This window comes from Peromyscus leucopus, chromosome 4, assembly GCF_004664715.2.
Source record: "Peromyscus leucopus breed LL Stock chromosome 4, UCI_PerLeu_2.1, whole genome shotgun sequence".
NCBI lineage: Eukaryota > Metazoa > Chordata > Mammalia > Rodentia > Cricetidae > Peromyscus > Peromyscus leucopus.
Window position 1 is genome coordinate 13,459,137 of NC_051066.1, and position 18,294 is coordinate 13,477,430.

General features: G+C 50.3%; 1 long non-coding RNA gene across 1 annotated transcript; it reads right to left on the reverse strand.

Annotated features, from left to right (window-relative positions):
• Positions 1-98: 98 nt before the first annotated feature.
• LOC114692824 lies at positions 99-16,904 on the reverse strand. Its single transcript, XR_005091316.1, has 3 exons — positions 16,664-16,904; positions 7,783-7,863; positions 99-820 (listed from the first exon to the last, which is right to left on the reverse strand). It is a non-coding gene; the product is annotated as an uncharacterized LOC114692824 (long non-coding RNA).
• Between the last annotated feature and the right edge of the window lie 1,390 nt (positions 16,905-18,294).

The following is an 18,294-nucleotide window of genomic DNA, read 5'->3' on the forward strand; positions in this document are numbered from 1 at the left end:
TTGCCTGCATTTACATGTACCACATGTGTGCCTAGTGCCCTAGGGGTTAGAAGAAGTCATTGGATCTCCTAGAACTGGAGTCATGGATGCTTGTGCTTTGCCACATGAGTACTGGGATTTGAACCTAGGCCCTCTGCAAGAACAAGTGTTCTTAACCACTGAACCATCTCTCCATACTCTGCCCCCATCCCACCCTTTGAGGGAAGATTGCTTTCCAGCCTCTCAGGGTAACAGTCCTCGAGTAAACTCCATCTCCTGCCCACTAACTCTTGGCTCTTGGAAAGTGGCTTTTAAGTGGTGATCAGATAAACTTGGATGCAATATCAAGTGTGCCTTTCACTGTGTTGTTGCTGTTGTTGTAGTCCCTTGGGCAAGGCCTGTCAGGTCTCCCAACCGTGAAGCCACTGTGCTTCCTTCTGTCACTGGTAAGGGTCTCAGAAGTGGCACTGTGGCCATGGGAATGCCTTACCCTGTGTTTACCTTCTAACGTGGCATCCACTGGACTCGTGCTGGAAATGGCTGATTATACAATATGGTCTTTAAATACAGTCAATTCTATCTGTTTTCCTTGACTTTTTCTGTTGTGATAAGTAAACACAGCAGACATTACCCACTTCCTGTGGTTACCAACCATCGCCACATTCTCATCTCCCAATAAACCATTCCCTTGCCCCTCTCCCCAGTCCCTGACGCCCACCCTTCTACCTTCTCTCTGCTGATGATACCTCCAAGGGCCTCATAGAAGTAGAGCCTAGAGCACTGGTTCTTTTACTGAGCATCTTAACCCCGGGGTTGATGTTGTAGCATGTGTCAGAATTTCCTTTAAAAAAAAAAAAAAGTATTAGATTTATTTACTCCCCTTGTGAGTTTTACCAGCACACATGCATAATTGGTTTCCACAGATGTCAGAGGACGGCAACAGAGCCCTTAGAACTGGAGTTTCAAATGGTTGTGAACCACTATGAGGGTACTGGGAATTGAACCCAGATCCTTATCAAAAGCAATAAGTGCTCTTTTGGGGGGAGGTGGGGGGGGGGTTCAAGACAAGGTTTCTCTGTGTAGTCCTGACTGTCCAGGATCTCACTCTGTAGACCAGCTAGCCTTGAACACAGAGGTTCACCTGCCTCTCCCTCCCGAGTGCTGGGATTAAAGGTGTGCGCCGCCCGATATGTTCTTTTTATTCTATACCCAGAATTGTAACTTGTAAATTGCTTGATAATTCTGTTTGATTTTTGAGGAATAGATGCTGTACCTGGCTTTTCACACCAGAGCAGGACTTTAAGGCAGCTTAAGCTAAGTCCAGAAAGGAACATTTGGAAACATCTGTTTACATGGATTTTTATCTTTCACTGATGATGGATTGAAACATAGCATTTGGCCCGCATGGTGGCGCACAATCTGTAATCACAGGAGGCTGTAAGTCCAAGGCCACTGGGACTGAAAATGAGTCCTTGGAGCTGAAGACATGGCTAAGCATTTAAGAGCACTTGCTGCCCTTCCAGAGAACCTGGGTTTGGTTCCCAGAACCTACATGGTGACTCACAAACATCTGTTACTCCGGCATCGAGGAATCCAACACCTTCTTCTGACTTCGGATGGCACTACACACAGGGTACATTTACATGACAAACAGGTAAAACACCCATACCCATAAAATAAAAATAAATCTTTTCTTTTTTTTTTCTTTTAAGGAGATCTTGTCTTTAAAACAAACAAAATATGTGTCCTTTGCATCTATCTCTTCCTGAGTTCTTCATGATGTGGGAATAACCCTCTGGGGAGGTGGGGATCTGAAACAAGTTTTCACATAGCTCAGTTTGGCCTCAAATTCAGTCTGTAGCTAAGGCTGGCCTTGGCTCCTGATCCTCCTGCCTCTACTTCCCAAGTGCTGGTATTACAGGTGTGAACCACTGCGTCCTGAACTCCAGACCCAACTCTGGAAAGACCTTTTGTGGATTTCCTAACTGGTGAGCCTCCAACTTCCTCCACCAAATGAAAATACGTCATCTCAAAACTAGGAAATGACTTATCTCCAAGAGCCTCCAGTTATCAGAATAACAAACTGATTCAGAACCAGGCTTCTTCCTTCCCCAACCGTCTGCTGCTCCTGTTCCAGCTGTATGCTGTGGAATAATCCATTTTGTACACTCTGAAGGTTTGTCACTGTGATTGGTTTAATAAAGAAGCTGACTGGCCAATAGCTGATCAGGATAACGTTAGTTGAGATAGCCAAACTGAGAATGATGGGAAGAAGAAGGACAGAGTGACTGGAGAGTACAGCCAGCTGCTGAGGAAGCAGGATATGTAGAAAATGAAGTAACAAGCCTTGAGCCACATGGCAAAGCATAAATAGAAATATGGGTCAATTTAAATGTAAGAATTAGGCAGTAACATGCCTGAGCTATTGGCTAAGCATTTATAATTTATATTAAGACTCTGAGTGGTTATTTGGGAAGTGCCTGCTGGTTATTTGGGAGCAGGTGGTCAGGCAGGAAAACTCTGCCTACAGCTGTAGAGCTACTGTCCAAAGTTCATAGCCCTTTGAAGATGGCAGCACTGTGGGTAGGTCTCCCAAAGGAACTCACCTATGCTGTTGTACTTAAGTTGTAGTTGATATGGCAACTGCATGGCTCGACTAAATGCTGTGTACACTGATAATATCTCCACGTATATTGGGAAGGAATTTGGTTGAAACCAAGTAGAATCCCACCCTACCCCAAGAATTGGCAGCCAAGACAGCTAATGACAGGAGAAACTCCAGATAAAAAAATCTTCAAACTCTAAGAGCTTGTGCTCTCAGGCTGCAAGCCCCCTTCAGCAGAATGATGGGTACAACTCAACATCATGATTGACGTGTGGGCTATGGTCCTTGGTGGCATGCTCACACCAGCAGGACCTTTGCACAGGTACCCACTGCCTATCAAGTGCCTGTGTGTGCTATGTGCTTGCCCTTCTGTTATTCCCTGTCCTCACTGAGCCTTCATGAATATCTGGTTCATCTCTGCACTGCCATTATGAGCTATGTGATTTGTGTGACTCTGTGTGTGTGTGTGTGTGTGTGTGTGTGTGTGTGTGTGTGTGTACCTGTGTGTGCATGCACATGTATGTGTGTGTGTGTTTGCACATGTGCATGTGTGGTGCTGAAGATGGAATCCAGGATCCTGTACATGCTAGATTAGTACTCTGCCCCTGAGCCATACCTCCAGCCCCTTAGGCAGATGGAATGATCCAATGGCTGCCTTCCAAAAGTCTCTCCCACATCCTGGTTCCTAGGACCTGAGCTGTGACGTCATTTGGGAAAAGGGTCTTTGCCAGAAGTCAGAAGTCAGGTATGTTCAGGACCATATTCACACTGGTACTCTAGTAAAGGACCCTTCCCACTTATTCAGGGCCTAGTGGCTCCTAGTGTCCCCTGGCTTGTGGCCACAGCTCCCCAATATCTGCCTCTGTCTTCTCCTCTCAAGGACATTGGATTTAAGGTGAAACTCACAGGGGCTGAGCTCATCTCAAGACCCTCTCCTTGACCTGGGAAATGGCTCAGTTGCTTGGTTTTGGTAAAACAATTGCCACACAAGCATGAGGACCTGAGTTTGATCCCTAGAACTCATGTAGAAAAGCTAGACATGGAGGTGGAGGCAGGAGGAACCCCAGGAATTTCTGGTCAACCAGCCCAGGCTGATCAGTGAGCTCCAGATCCCAGTGAGAAACCCTGTTCAGAAAACAAGATAGATGGCTCCTGAGGAACACCCAAGATTGACCTTTGGCTGCCACACATAGACACACTCATGAACATGCATGCATCCGCGTGCGCACGCGCACGCGCACACGCACACGCACACACACACACACACACACACACACACACACACACACACACTTACTTTAATCATATCCGCATCCGCAATGACCCTGTTTCCAAATAAGATCTCATTCACAGACTATATCTAACTAGACCCCTCGAGGCTCACCATTTAATGCACTGCTGTGACAAAACCAAGTTACAAAGCCAGATGCTTAGTATGGTACCATTTTTTTCTTGCTGAAATTGTATGTATTGGCATAGATGCAGATGTGCATCTAGCCTGGGAAACAGCTGTCATTGAGAGCTGCCATTTAGGGCTGAGCTTGGGGAGGGAGGGGCCTCTGCTTCAGTGTCTCACAAAGATCTGCTACCTCTGCCTCCTCAGTTCTGGGATCAAAAGAAGGTGTACCACAAAGTCCTGCCTACAGCTGTTGAGCTCCTAAGTGGTCAAGATTATTTTCATTACTGAAAATAAGCAGCCTTAAGGGCTGAGAATGTGTCTCTGTGGTAGAGTGCCTGCCTGGCATGCCAAACCCTTGGGTTCAATCCCCAGAGAAGGGAGGGAGACCCAGCCCATCTCTGCAGCCTCTTTCTGTGTTTGGCCTATTCCCAGGAGGCCCCACCACCCAGCACATCCACAGGCAACTACCTTGGTAAGGCGATGCTCCAATGGGATGTGAGGGTGGGTGCTACCTGCCATTGGCCCTCTAGACCCTTCTGTCTGAGCCTTAGCCTGCCTCTCACAGGGGGTTGTTCAAAAGAAAACCATATAACTCATTATTAAAAAGAAAGCCTGGTGATAATTCTGTGTCTGGTGGGCTATTCCCCATCTATCTTCAGGTTTAAAGATTAAGTAAAATGGAAGGCCTGAGCCTGTAGAGGACACAGATGTGCCCCCCCCATCCCACCCCAAACTCCTGGACAGCACACTAGAGCTGACTCTGTAGTCATGTATGCAGGTGAGCCGGCCCTGAGGGCATGAGAACAGGAGAGCTGAGCCTGCCCTGCCTCGTATGCTCTCTCCAACCCCCCCCCTCGACAATGTGGGTGTTGTAAGTGTGGGTGACCAGGATCTGAGGACCTGAAAGCAGAACTGGCCCTACTCCTTGCTGTAGGCTGCGTTGGGTGAGCTAGGCAAGGCAGTGCTGGAGAGCTGGCCTGAGTAGTGATGATGGGGGAAAGCTGGCGGGCTGACCAGCCCAGCTACCACCCAGGCCCAGAACCAGGCCTATGAGTTGGCCACCCCAACATCCACCTCATCTGTGAACTGTTGGAGCTGTGAAGGGGACAAACCTATAGATCCCAAACTGCAGGATCCACAGGACAACAACAGGATGTCCAAGGGGAGCCCCAGTGAGAGCCCTTTATCATGGTGGTGGTGGTGGTGGTGTAGCAGATGCCAGAGGCCTCTTGCCAGACCCATGACTCACGGCAATAAACACTTGCAGTAAAGATGAATGGACTAAAGGGTAAACTGTATGACTCAACAGGCCACATCACAACTCCTACAAGATTCTTCTCTCTTTTTTGTTTTGTTTCCTTTCTTTGCTTTGTTTGGTTTTTGGTTTTCTTTTAAATTTGGTTTTGTTTTTTGGGGGGAAGTTGCAAGGGCAGAGGGCAGATGCAAGGGGACAGGAAGATAAATGGGATCTGATTGCATGATGTCAAATCCACAAAGACTCAATAAAAGTTAAAAAAGAAAAAAAAATTAAGTAAAATGGTTTTGCATATTTACTATTATCCAAAGATTTTGTCTTTTCCTTGGATTTTAAAGCAGATTGTGAGGCCCTCTCACAGGTGCACACCTGTAATCTCAGCACTTGGTAGGTGGAAGCAGGAAGACCAAGGTCTGCAGGGCACGGTGACGCACACCTTTGATTCCAGCACTTGGGTGAGATGGCAGATGGCTATCTGAGTTCCAGGCCAGCCTGAACGACATACAAGCCTGTCTCAAAAAGGGCAAGCAGGGAGGAGGGGGGACCCCATCTCAGTTCACTGAAAGGACCACAAGTGGCAAATGATGGATGATGTGGGGTGGCCCCACCTGTGGTGACGCAGGCCCTGGCTGAAAGCCATTCCTCCTTCTAAATTAAAATAAAGCCATTGTTTGGGTCTAGGATCCTGCACGGAGGGAGCCCTGCAGGCCAGGCTAAAAGCCAAAATGGAGTCTGTACCAGCGCTCCTAGCCAACAAGGAAACTCCTGAGGTGTTTATCTCACCTGGGAAATCAAGATTATCGTGATGTAACCAAAGCTTCCCAAACAGCCCTTTCACTAGATTCCTTAATAAAAAGTGCCTTCTGCTCTTATGCAAGGAGCTAGCCTGGGGTAATCAGGTGTCCCCTGATCACAAGGAAGCTGTTCTGTGTCTGGACATGGTGCTCGGTGGTAGAGCACTTGCCTTACCTGCAGCAGGCTCATGGTTCCATCTACAACATTGCTTATAGAACTGAGGGTGGAGACAGGAGCAGGGACACACCCCTCAATCCCAGCACTTGGGATTAAAAGCAGAGGCAGGAGGATCTCTGTGAGTTTGAGTCGGGCCTGGTCTCTGTAGTGAGTTCCAGGACAGCCGTAGCTACATAGTGAGACCTTGTCTCAAAAAGCAAACAAACATAAAAAAACAAATAAACAAATGTGGAGTAGATTGGAGGGGACACTCAGGGGTTAAGAGCACTTGCTGTCCTCTCAGAGGACCTAGGTTTCGTTCCCAACATCATTATACCAGGAGCTCACAACCACCCATAACTCCAGTTCCAGGGATCTGTCACACACATACACACACACACACACACACACACACACACACACACACACACACGACTTATGCATATATATGCATCACATACAATAAATAAATAAATCTTTTTGTTTTGGGTTTTTTTGTTTTGGTTTGGTTTGGTTTGATTTGGTTCGGTTTGGTTTTTGGTTTTTTGAGACAAGGTTTCTCTGTGTAGCTCTGGCTGTCCTGGAACTTGCTCTGTAGACCAAGCTAGCCTTGAACTCAGAGATTTACCTGCCTCTGATGAAGCACTGGGGATTAAAGGTGTGTGCAACCACACCTAGTAATAAATCTTTTAAAAAGTCACCTGCTATGACTGATTCCCCCTTTGTTTCCCTTCTGCCCTTCTCGGTCTATAAAGACAGTCTCTCTCTCTCTCTCTCTCTCTCTCTCTCTCTCTCTCTCTCTCTCTCTCTCTCTCTCTCTCTCTGTATCTGTCTCTCTCCCTCCCTGCTCCTTCCCCTCCCCCTCCCCCCCTAGAGAAAAGGAAGAAAGAGGCTGGGCAGTGGTGGCAGAGCCAGGTGGATCTCTGTGAGTTTGAGGCCAGCCTGGGCTACCAAGTGAGTCCCAGGACAGGCACAAAGCTACACAGAGAAAACCTGTCTCGAAAAACCAAAAAAAAAAAAAAAAAAAGGAAGAAAGAATTCCTGAGAGAGAATAGCTCCAACGGAGGAACACCCCATTATTCTAATGAAGCCAACTGAGCTTTCCTGTTTTCCTGGTGAGCACACCACCTAGGTACATCCCTGTGCTCACAGTTTTGTTTGGGGTTTGGGTTTTGTTTTTTGTTTGTTTATATCTTTCTTTGTTTGTTTGTTTGAGACAGGGTTTCTCTGTGTAGCCCTAGCTGTCCTGGATCTCGCTCTGTAGCCCAGGCTGGCCTCGAACTCACAGAGATCCACCTGGCTCTGCTCCCGAGGGCTGGGATTAAAGGCGTGGGCCACCTCCATCTGACCCAGTGCAGTTTCAACCTCTGACTTTCTTCTTGCGGATTCTGGTGTCTTTGGTGGTGTGATGCTGATCCAAGGTAGGTAGGGGTGATAGGAGCCAGAGCTGAGGGTGGAGAGTGGGGTCGGACCTCAGAAGGGTGTGTCTTGAACGAGCAGCCTTCCTCAGCTCCTGCCACTTCCTTTCACTGTGAAATCAGGCTCACGTCCACCAAGCCTCGTGTGACAAACAAGGCCGTGCGCTGTCTGTACCTGCAGTGGAATGTGGTTCCGCTGTGAAAAGGGTTGGGACGCCGGCACACGTCACACACCAGTGGGCCTCACAGATGCCACCTGGAAGGAAAGAAGCTAGCCGTAAAAGATCAGGTGCTGTGGGATTCCGTCGCTGTGAAATGTCCAGGATGGACAGACCCAGATAGAAGACAGGCTGGCAGTCGGTCACCAGGCACCAGGACAATAACAGGAAGAGGGGTGTCTAGTGGGCGCAGTTTGTGGTGTGTTGCCTAGTAACTTTTCCTGGGGAGATATGAGCAATCGGCACCATGACAGACCAAAGTAACAGCTGCACCCAAGTCTGGTTTGGTGAACCAGTGAGTTTATTAGGCTTACTCACAGAATCATAGGTGACACAGCCCCAAGCAGCCGCCTGACTAGAAAGGCTCACCCCAGGATAATGACGTCTTCATAGCTGCATGGATGGAATGTTACCTCTTCAGTTAACTTCCCTCAGTCCGCATGCAGCTGGGGCAGAATTACATACAGCTGGCAGGGAGATGCAGGAGGGAGTGACAGGACTCTCCAATGACCCTCTCTGCCCCCTCCTGCCATGAGGGAAGGTCAACAAGCCTGATGTCAGGGGCTCTTGCAAATAGCTACAGCCTTTGTAATGAGGATGACAATGGCTGTTGTTTGTGAGGACAGCGCTCAGCAGCAAAGTGATGTCAGTTCTTGAACTCTACTGAGAGACACTTTCATGAAAATTGGTCTGGTGAGACGAAGAAGGTGAACTTTATCGCTGGAACCCACGGAAGGTAAGAACTGACTCTGAGAGGTTGTCCTCTGATTTCCACATGGGAACTGTATCATGTGTATGCCCACACATACGCACATTCACAAGCAAATAAATACATGTGATGAAATTCTAAATTGTCACTTTGCGTGTTTGGGAATTGCACCTCAAGTTTTTTTTTTTTTTTTTTTTTTTAAGAGAAAAGATCAACTGGGTGCATGCCTTTAATCCCAGCACTTGAGAGGCAGAAGCAGATGGATCTCTGTGAGTTTGAAGCCAGCCTGGTCTACAGAGGGAGTCCCAGGACAGCCAAGGACAGCAAAGGGTACACAGAGAAACCCTGTCTGAAAAAAAAAAAAAAAAAAAAAAATCAAGCCACCTGTAATTCCCCAATCTGACAAGTGGTGTCGCGGTGACAGCAGGTGCGGGACATTCCAGACAGTTTGCTATGGATGTGCTACCGCACAAGTGGACCCTACTCTCCCATCAGGGCTGGACTTCAGATGAGCTCTCATTCTGTAGTCCAGGATGACCTCAAAGTCCACATCCTCCTGCCTCAGGCTCCTGAATAACAGAGTTACAGCTGCTTCCCCTTTCTTTGACTTAGGTTTTGTTTGTTTGTTTGTTTGTTTGTTTTAGCAGAAAAGGGGGCCACAGCCATATTCTTGGAGATCCACAAATTCTAAAGCAAGGATTAGAAAGTGTGTTTTGAGCTGGGTATGCAGGCACTCACCTGTAATCCCAGCACTAGGGAGGCTGAGGCAGGAGAATTGCTGACAATTTGAGGCTACATAATTGGACTTTGTCTCAAAAAACTATTTCACTCCAGACACCCCTGTCCAGTCTAGTAAGATCACAGCTGACTTTGGAGTACAGTCCAGAAGCTGTTCTGCTCGAACCCAGTGGGACCACATTCTGGAGCTCTGACCACAGGCTCACAGCACACGATCACTCACTCCCAACGTGTGTGGAAGGCATGGTCTCACCTGCCTGCATCAGATGCCGCTGGTAGACACTGTTGGAGCCACCTCCCCCGTGAGTACCCCTGCTCCAGGAAGTTCTAGCTGGGACCTCTCACATAGAGGCCCTCCATCCAACAGGTTACTCAGGATTCCCCAATTCTGGCCTCCCCAATGGACCGGGAGCCTCCAGTTGCCTTCCTCAACACCTGGGCTCCAGTGCTACACACACACTCTCTATCTATCTATCTATCTATCTATCTATCTATCTATCTATCTATCTCTCTCTCTTTCTCTCTAGCACTGGGAGAGGAGCTGAGGAGCTGGCTCAGTTGAAATGGTAAAATGCTTGCCACACAAGATTGAAGACTTGAGTCTGGATCTCCGGCACCCATGGAAACAGCCCGGCTCAGGACACATGCCTTTAACGCCAGCATTGGGGAAGCAGAGACAAGGATTCCCGGGGCTCTCTGGCCTGCCAACTTGGCCAAATTGCTGAGCTCCAGGTTCAGTAGGAGAGCATGTCCAAAAGATAAAAAAGTAGAGGGAGCCTCTAGAGCCTCACCCCCTGAGGACTTACATGCAGACATGAAAGCTGCAGCGGGAATAAGAGGGGGACCAGAGAGGGTAACGGGGAGTGGGTGCCTAAACCCATTATGTACCTGTGTGGCAGTTGGATTGGTTTTCTGTTGCTGTGATAAAACACTATGATCAAAAGCAGCTTGGGGAGGAAAGGGTTTATTTCATCTCACAGCTCACACCCCATCATGAAGGGAAGTCAGGGCAGGAACTCAAGGCAAGACCCGGGAGGAAGCAGCTGACGCAGAAGTAAGCCATGGAGGAATGCTGCTTACTGGCTTGCTCTCCATGGCTTGCTCAGCCTCTTTTGTTTTAGTTTTTATACAACCCAGGACCTCCTGTCCAGGGGTTGCACCATCCATAGTGGGGCTGGGCCCTCCTACATCAATCATTAATTAAGAAAATGCTACACAAACTTGCCTACAGGCCAGTCTGACGGGGGCATTTTCTCTGTTGAGATTTCCTCTTCCCAGACGACTCTGACTTGTGTCAAGTTGACAAAAACTAACCAGCATAGCAATGTCGTAATGAAACCCATTATGTATAATTTAGATATGTGTACATCTTCCTTTGGCCTCCAGGTATGCACACACATGGGCACTCATACAGGTACACAGACGCGTACACACACATACATACAGCGGAGGAGAAGTCACAACTCTGTTGAAGCTCATGACTGTGGAAAAGTGGAATGTTGCAGACTGAGTAGCAAAATTACCTTGGGCTGACTTTGGGCCCCTTATGATAGCCACTTTCTTTTATTCTATGACTATAAAAGCAACATGACTGCTTCCAAGTGGAATGTTCAGGGCAACCTGAATCCATGTTAGGGGTCACAATCATTCATATCTGGCCCAAAGTAAGTGACCTCCGTCCCTTTGGAACAGAGCTGTGTATTGCATGGACAGCAGCATGTGCTGGCCCTGAGTGGCAGCAGCCTCTCTGTGTGTGCTTAATCAGAGCATTCTGAGGCCTGGGCACTGCATGGTGTCTGCCCTCGCAGGGAAGCAGGTGGGTAGCAACACGTGCCTGGTGAGTGACCTTGGCAGACCCTCCAGTCCCTGGAAGCATCAGCACTGTTCCTTGGTTTCCCTCATCTGTTCATTCATTCATTCATTCACTCATTCTATACTTAGCACTTTTCTATAACTCAGCAGCTGGGCTGGGAAGATGAGTGGGCAGAACCTCACAGGGTAGCAGGGAGAGCAGATCAGGTGGCTCACTGTGACACAGAGGGACCAGAACTCTGTGGTGGACGGCAAACACACATGGGAAAGGTCTGTCCAAGGACTGTCAACATACTAGGTGTCCCTGCCTGACCAGCGTAAGTGAGATTCTCCCTGCCAAGAAGGCAGCCGAGGACCAGCCCATGACCAGTCACTCCAGGCCGGAATACAGGGTGTGGTGGGGACAGGGGTGGACTTGTGATAAGGGACTGGCAGGTGATCAGAACCCTGAGCCCCAGAGTCTGGAAGATAAGGAATTTGGATTTTGTCTCTGGGGGCTGAAGCCATGGAGGATAAGAATGCAGGGGGTGAGGGAGAAAAGGGAAAGAGGAGGGGGAAGAGAAGGAGAGGGAGAAGCAGAGGAGAAGAAAGGGAAGCCGGCAGGAGAGGTAGCATCAGATAACCCAGCTCTCCAGGCCCTTGGGCACCTCTGAAGACCTGGGCTCCTGGTCATGGGCTGTATGCACCCGTTGCCAGCTGGCTCGTCTCTATCCCTGGAGACAAACCACTCCAGGCCCCTGCATCTCAGCATCCGTCAACCCAGAAGCCAGGGGCACCTTCTACAGAGATGCACAGGTCTCTCAGCCCTGGCAGGAGCTGGAAATTAGGGGTCCACCTTTCCCCAGCAGGCAGTGGAAATGTCTAGGAAGGCCAGGAATGGCTGAGGACCAGCAGGTGGAAGGGCTGTGAAGAGCAGAGGGAGGAGGAGCAGCTCTAGTCTGGCCTGCTCTTCCTCCTGGTAGCTGCTCCCAAGCTGCCCAGCAGCAAACAAGAATTTCCTCTAGTTCTCGGAATGCTGATCAGTAAGTCAGGAGGAAGCCATTGGGGACAATGGGCAGGCATGGGTGGGGGGAACTGGGGGTGGGAAGGAACAAGGTGAGGTCCTCAGCAGAAAGAAGTGCAGAGGCCATCTCAGTCCCAGGAGTGGCCTGCAAGGGTCCTGAGACCCAGGGAGGCTCACTGTCTCTCCTGTCTCTTTCCCCAACCCCACCTCTCTGTCTCGCTGCCTGTCTCTGAGCCCAGATGATGTCCTGGACCCAGGTGGAGGAATAAAGAAGGGACCTTGGTGCCTGGCCCAGGCCACCACACTAGGTGCAGACCTTAGCCACCGTGAGGGGCCATCCTCTGCTAAATGGCAGTATTTCTTAAAAGTCAATCATGGTTCTCGTAGATCTATACATTGACTGGCTCAGGGTCCAGGGAGGAAGCTGGGAAGTGCTAAGAGCCCATCTAGAAGTCACGGCCCCTGTGTTCACACAGGGCACAGTCATGCCAGCAATAGGTCCCAGGACTGATGTCCCCAAGTCAAAGATGAGCATTTCAACTCATGAGCACGCTCATTTCAGTCATGAATACCCGACACTCCAGGAGTGGAAGCCAAGACATGGTTAGCCCCATTCAAAAGGTTCATTTTTGAGACAGGGTCTCATGTATCCCAGGCTGGTCTCAAACTTTCTGTGTAGCCAAGAATGATCTTGAACTTCTAATCTTCCTGCCTCTACAAAGTCTTACTACGTAGCCCTGGCTAACCTGGAACTCAACTGCAAACTAGGCTGACCTTGAACCCACAGAGATTCAGCTGCCCCTGCCTCCCAAGTGATTGTTTTAAAGGTGTGAACCACTACCAGCCAAACAGCTTTTCTAACTTTTAATACAGTTTAGGGGAATACACAGGGCCATTAAGACAAAAAGGAGGCAAGAAAGCCTTGGCCAGCTTGATGTAGTGGCTTATGCCTTTAATCCCAGCAAAGGTAGATAGAGGCAGAGGCAGGAAGATCTCCGTGCATTTGAGGCCAGCCTGGTCTATATAGTGAGTTCTGGGACAGCCAGAGCTACATAGTGAGGTCCTGTCAAAAAAAAAAAAAAAAAAAAAAAAAACCTAAAACTAAATAAGCAAATAAATAAGAAGGAAAGGAAAGGAACGAAGAAAGAATCCCTGGAGAATAAGCCTATGGGACTCCCCTGTTAGTCCTATAAGGAATCTGACCATTGAGTGTAGCTAAGAGAATGACCTCTTGTGATTGGGGAAACCCACTTAGAGGAAAAGTGACCAGTCTAGGGTCTGTTGGCCCACAATTCTGCAGACAGGGAGACCGAGACTCACAGGCAGCAGGTAGCAACTGTCTGGAGCCATACACAGAGCCCTGTGTCTAACAACATTATGAGACTGACTCTTGAGCCCCACCTTCCCTATTGAACAAGGACTGCTTGGCTACCAGGGATCCAGTGCCCTTGGGAGGTGAGGACCAGCAAGCCTGGACTAAGGTGGTGGACACCATCCCTAGGCTACAGGCTGGCACTGTGAGATGTCACCCCCAGTAGGACTTAAGAACAGGGGCAGGTGTAGGGGCCGCTCAACTTTCTCTCCCAGGTGCTTAGAGCTAGGGCAGAGGTTGGGAGATCTACTGAGGTTCCTGACAACCCCCATAGGGTTGTAGAGAGGCCTGTCTGAGGTATACAGAGAGTGGGCAGCTGTTCTTACCTACACAGTGAGAGAGATGGAGCCCGATCTTCAGACTGGGTGGGGATCCTGTTCAGAGTGCCTTGCCCACACAGGCACAGGGGCACTGCACAGCATCTCAGAAGCACACACAGTCACCGGCTGAGCCTGGCTTGACTCCAGAGACCCTAGTGAATTTAAGCTGTATTCAAACCCAGAATGGATGATGGAAATGTTTCATCTCTTAAAATCAAAGAGAAAAAAAAAGTCAAGAGTGATTGCACATAGATGGCACATAAACTCAGGACGTTGGAGCAGAAGGATCGAAGTTCAAGATCTGCTGGGTGTGGTGGCGCACACCTTTATAGTCCCAGCACTTGTAAGGCAGAGGCAGGAGGATCTCGGTGAGTTCCAGGCCAGTCTGGTCTATATAGTAAGTTCTACCAGCCAGGGCAACATAGACCCTGTCTTGAAGAAAAAGAAAAGGCGGGGGTGGGGGGGTAAGGAAACAAAGGAAGGAGGGAGGGAGGGAGGGAGGAAAAGAGGGAGGGAGGAGGAGAAACGATCACTTTGAGTTTTGCCCACTTTGGCACCTGTGTGGTCAGGGGCGCATTCTTGCTGTTTTGTGGAGGGAGGATCGTGGAGGTGGAGACACAGGACACCTGAAGTCACACCACAGTTCTGGCCTCCTCAGATCTGGCTCCTGAGCAGCCAAAAATCTGGGGGATGGGGAGCACCGGCCATGCTGGGTAAAGACAAGGAAGGAGGAAAGAGAGGGCGGAGGAGGGAAGGAAGGAAGGTGACTCCAGGAGCTGTAACTAGGACAGAGGTCATGCCCAGTGTCTCCAGAGCTCACTGAGGGAGGGCAGGGGTGCAGGGCACTGCCCTGGGCAGCAGTGTTTCCCGCTCTTCTGTGTGGACATAGGGATGGACTTTCTGTCTACAGGCAGAGGGATTAAGCTGCTCATAAGAACCCCATGTACAGGGTGAAGAGTCCAAGAGGGGACTGAAACCCACACAAGGGTTACGAGAGAGACCTTCTGCAGTCCAGTGCACCCAAAACCATTGGAGCCACTCCTGTAGCTTAGACACACAGACAGAGCTGCCAGACCTCTGCGGGTTCGAAGACAGCCTGGTCTCTATAGTTGCCTCTGGTCACCATCTCAGCAGCTCCAGCGTAGGCACCAAGAGCCCAGACCCCACTCCCTTCAAGACAATGCTGAACCCTGGAGGCGCCTCTGTTTCTGGGCTTGAAGACAGTCCAGACCCATTGAGTTCTGGAGGACTGGGGGGACTCTGCCTGCTGTCCTATACCTGTTCAATAGAGGGCAGTGTGTTGTGCCTTTAGCCCTGGCTCTGGATGCAACCAAGGAGTCACCAGGTAAGTACAGGCTGGATTTGAATTTCAGATAGACACAGTAATGCATGCTCATCTGAAACCAAAGTCATACCAGGTCTGGCTCTTCTCTGCTAACTCCAGCGAGCTTCCAGGACAGGTAACCCTAAGGACGGAGAGTGGTTCTCGGGGACTAGAACCTCAGGGAGGGAGCAGCTGGAGGGAAAAAGCTACAGCCCAGCCCTGACTCTGGCACTTGCTCAGGAGGGGCGGGGCAAGGTGGTGTGAGGCTTGAGCTCCTGGACCTTGCCTTTTGCATCTTGACCACAGGAGAGGGAACTGGCTCATTGCCTTCCACTGAGGACTCTTAGGTTGAGGCCTTCATGCTGTGAAGGGTGTGGTGCTGGTCAAAGACCAGAAAAGTGGGTCTGCTGGCTCTGGGATGGCTGCGTTCATACTTCACGTGGTTGACAACCCCTGGTCTTGAACAGCACATGGCATGCATACAGCTTCCTTCTCCATCCAGATACCTGCCCTCATCTCTGCCTACCTGGGTTCCTAAAACCAACAGAGTGTGTGTGTGTGTGTGTGTGTGTGTGTGTGTGTGTGTGTGTGTGTGTGTGTGTTCTGATTGGAATCTCCCTGGGTTCATTAAGTCATGAATCCACCAGGAATTTAACTGGGTTCCTGATGTGAGTCAGGAATTATGAGTCATCATTACAGCCTTTGGGAGTTGCTACATGTCTAAGAACAACCTGCCCTCTCACACAGAGGGAAAAGATGAGTTTAGAGACCCTCGGTCCCTAGAAAGGGGTCTCTATAGAACAAAGAAGAAAAAAGAAGGAAGTGGGGGGTCAGACAGGAATGACAGAGGTCCTCAAGTCCCGCACAGCCTCTGTGCCCCAGCCTCTTTCGAGACCATTGTGTTAGCACGCCTGGATATGTGACAGATCCCAGAGGTATACCAGCCATCTTAAAGCTTCTTCCACATGGCCTCAAACCCCTCAGCCAACCCTCTCTGTGGACCCTGGCCTCAGCTCAGCAATTCTGGACATGTCTACATGTCCAGGTTCATCCAGGCTCACAACCTCCTGGTTCTATAGTATATGGGAGGGAGGATCCTTCATTTAGTTCTTCCCCAAAGCTCAGGGTGTACATGGAGGGCTTCTTGAGGGGAGGCACAGAGCAGCTGTTAGAACCAGATGAAGAAAGAGAAATGATAGGGTAGACCAGGGCTGGGATGGAGTGGGCAAGAAGCCACCTGGCCCTAACAACAGGGCCTGGCAGGACCCTGGGGATGCTACCCCTGCCCTGCACACAGGCAACGCGGGTCCCATAGCCCAGAGCCTGACTTAGCTTACAAGAGGAACAAAGACATTGGGTCTCATCTGCCTTCCCTGGACTCCGTGGAAGGCCTTTGTGGGACACTTGGGGGTCACACTAGAAGTGGGGCTCCGAGAAAAGACCTCAATAACAGCTCACAAAGGATAGTCTCAGGAGGCATCACTAAGGCCAGGGCAGTATTGTCCTCCCTCCCTCCCTCTTGACAGAGGAGTAACGGGCGGCCTGGGGGAAAGGGCCTACCTGGACTTCTAGTCAGAAGAGGCATACAGGACCCAAGCTGGGCTTCAGACTACAAATCTGAAAGCCTGATCGCAGCCTTCATCTTATCTCGCCAGGATGGTGGTTCCCATGGCGCTTGTGAGCCTTTGACAAGGCTCCTGGGCAGAGCTGTGGGAGGCACCAGCTGTAGCTAGGGGGTGGGAAACAGCCTGCTGTCTGTCCCTGAGGGGTGTTGGGAAGTTGGAGGGGATTGGAGGGGAGCAGCCACATGCTTACATGCTGACCAGACCAGGGCTCTCCAATCATGCTCTCCTCCCCACCTCAGTCACAGAATGGGACCTGGTCTCGGGTAGCTTCCACTGTGGCCTCTAGAATCCAGATAACGGGGAGGCGGGAGAGAGAGCAGAGCCCACCAGGCAGGGTGCTGGCTGCACAGAGGAGAGAGGATGGGGCCCCCATCAGGTGACAACAGCTCAAGCCAGGCACCCCAAGACTAGCCAGACAGAGGCAGCCCCTCCCTAATGGGCAGCCTGGGGTGAGGTGGCAGTGTCTGCTTGGGCTCCGTTCCTGTCCTTCTCCAACTGGCCTGAGGAGCAGCCAGTACAGCTGACTGCATCGGGGACGCCAGCTGGGCCAGAGGTCAGGTGGTCTGAGGACTTCACCATGCGCTGCCAAGGGCTTGGCACATCTGTCATCGCCTCCTCCTCACATGCTGGAAACCTCATAAGTCACATTTTGTCCAGAGCAATGCCCCAAGGCATCGATACCCCTGTCCCCTTTACACAGACTGAACACTAAGACCAAGAGAGGAGGGACTGGCCGGAGGTGAAACGGAGGACAGACAGCAGGGCTGGGTGGCGTGGCTTTGGGTTTGGGGTCTTGACTATGCAACAAGTTCCCCTAACTTGTTGGGGTCCCTGGGGGATGTCTGCTCACTTTTCTAGCCTCCTTTACCTGTCCAAGTGTGGGGCTGTGTGAGTGAGCCACCAGGGCCTGCTCGTTCAAGGACCAGCAAAGTCTATTTACTGACCCTGGCCAGGAGTGCCTCCCACCCCAGCTCCTGTTCCCACCCCAGCTCCTGTTCCCACCCCAGCTCCTGTTCCCATCCCAGCTCCTGTTCCCACCCCAGCTCCTGCTCAGCCACCTGAGTGTATCACTTAAATGCAAGTTGGGGGCAGTGGGGAGAATCTGGCTCTTCTGGGCAGGGGATCACTTTTACCGAAAGGCCCTCTCATCCCCTCCTCCCAGGCCAGCTCTTGCTCCTCTTCCGGCCCAGTCCCTCAGCATCACGAGAGGTGTCAATCTGCCCTACCCCCACGATGATTAGGTACTACTGATTGCCAACTTGACAGGGTGTACAATCACCCAGAGGAGAAGCCTCCAGGCTTCTGTGAGGGATTATCTAGATTAAGCTAACTGAGGTGGGAAGACCCACCCACCAGGCTGGACTCCAAACTGAATAAAAAGGAGAAAGGGAGCTGGGCATCAACACTCTCTTTGTGCTTCCTGCCTGCAGAAGCAATGTGACCAGCCGCCTGCAGAAGCAATGGTGATCAGCTGCCTGAAGCCCCTGATGGTACGATGAACTGGATCTTCTCCAACTGTACATCGAAATAATCCCTTCCCTCCTTAAATTACTTCTTTTCAGGTAC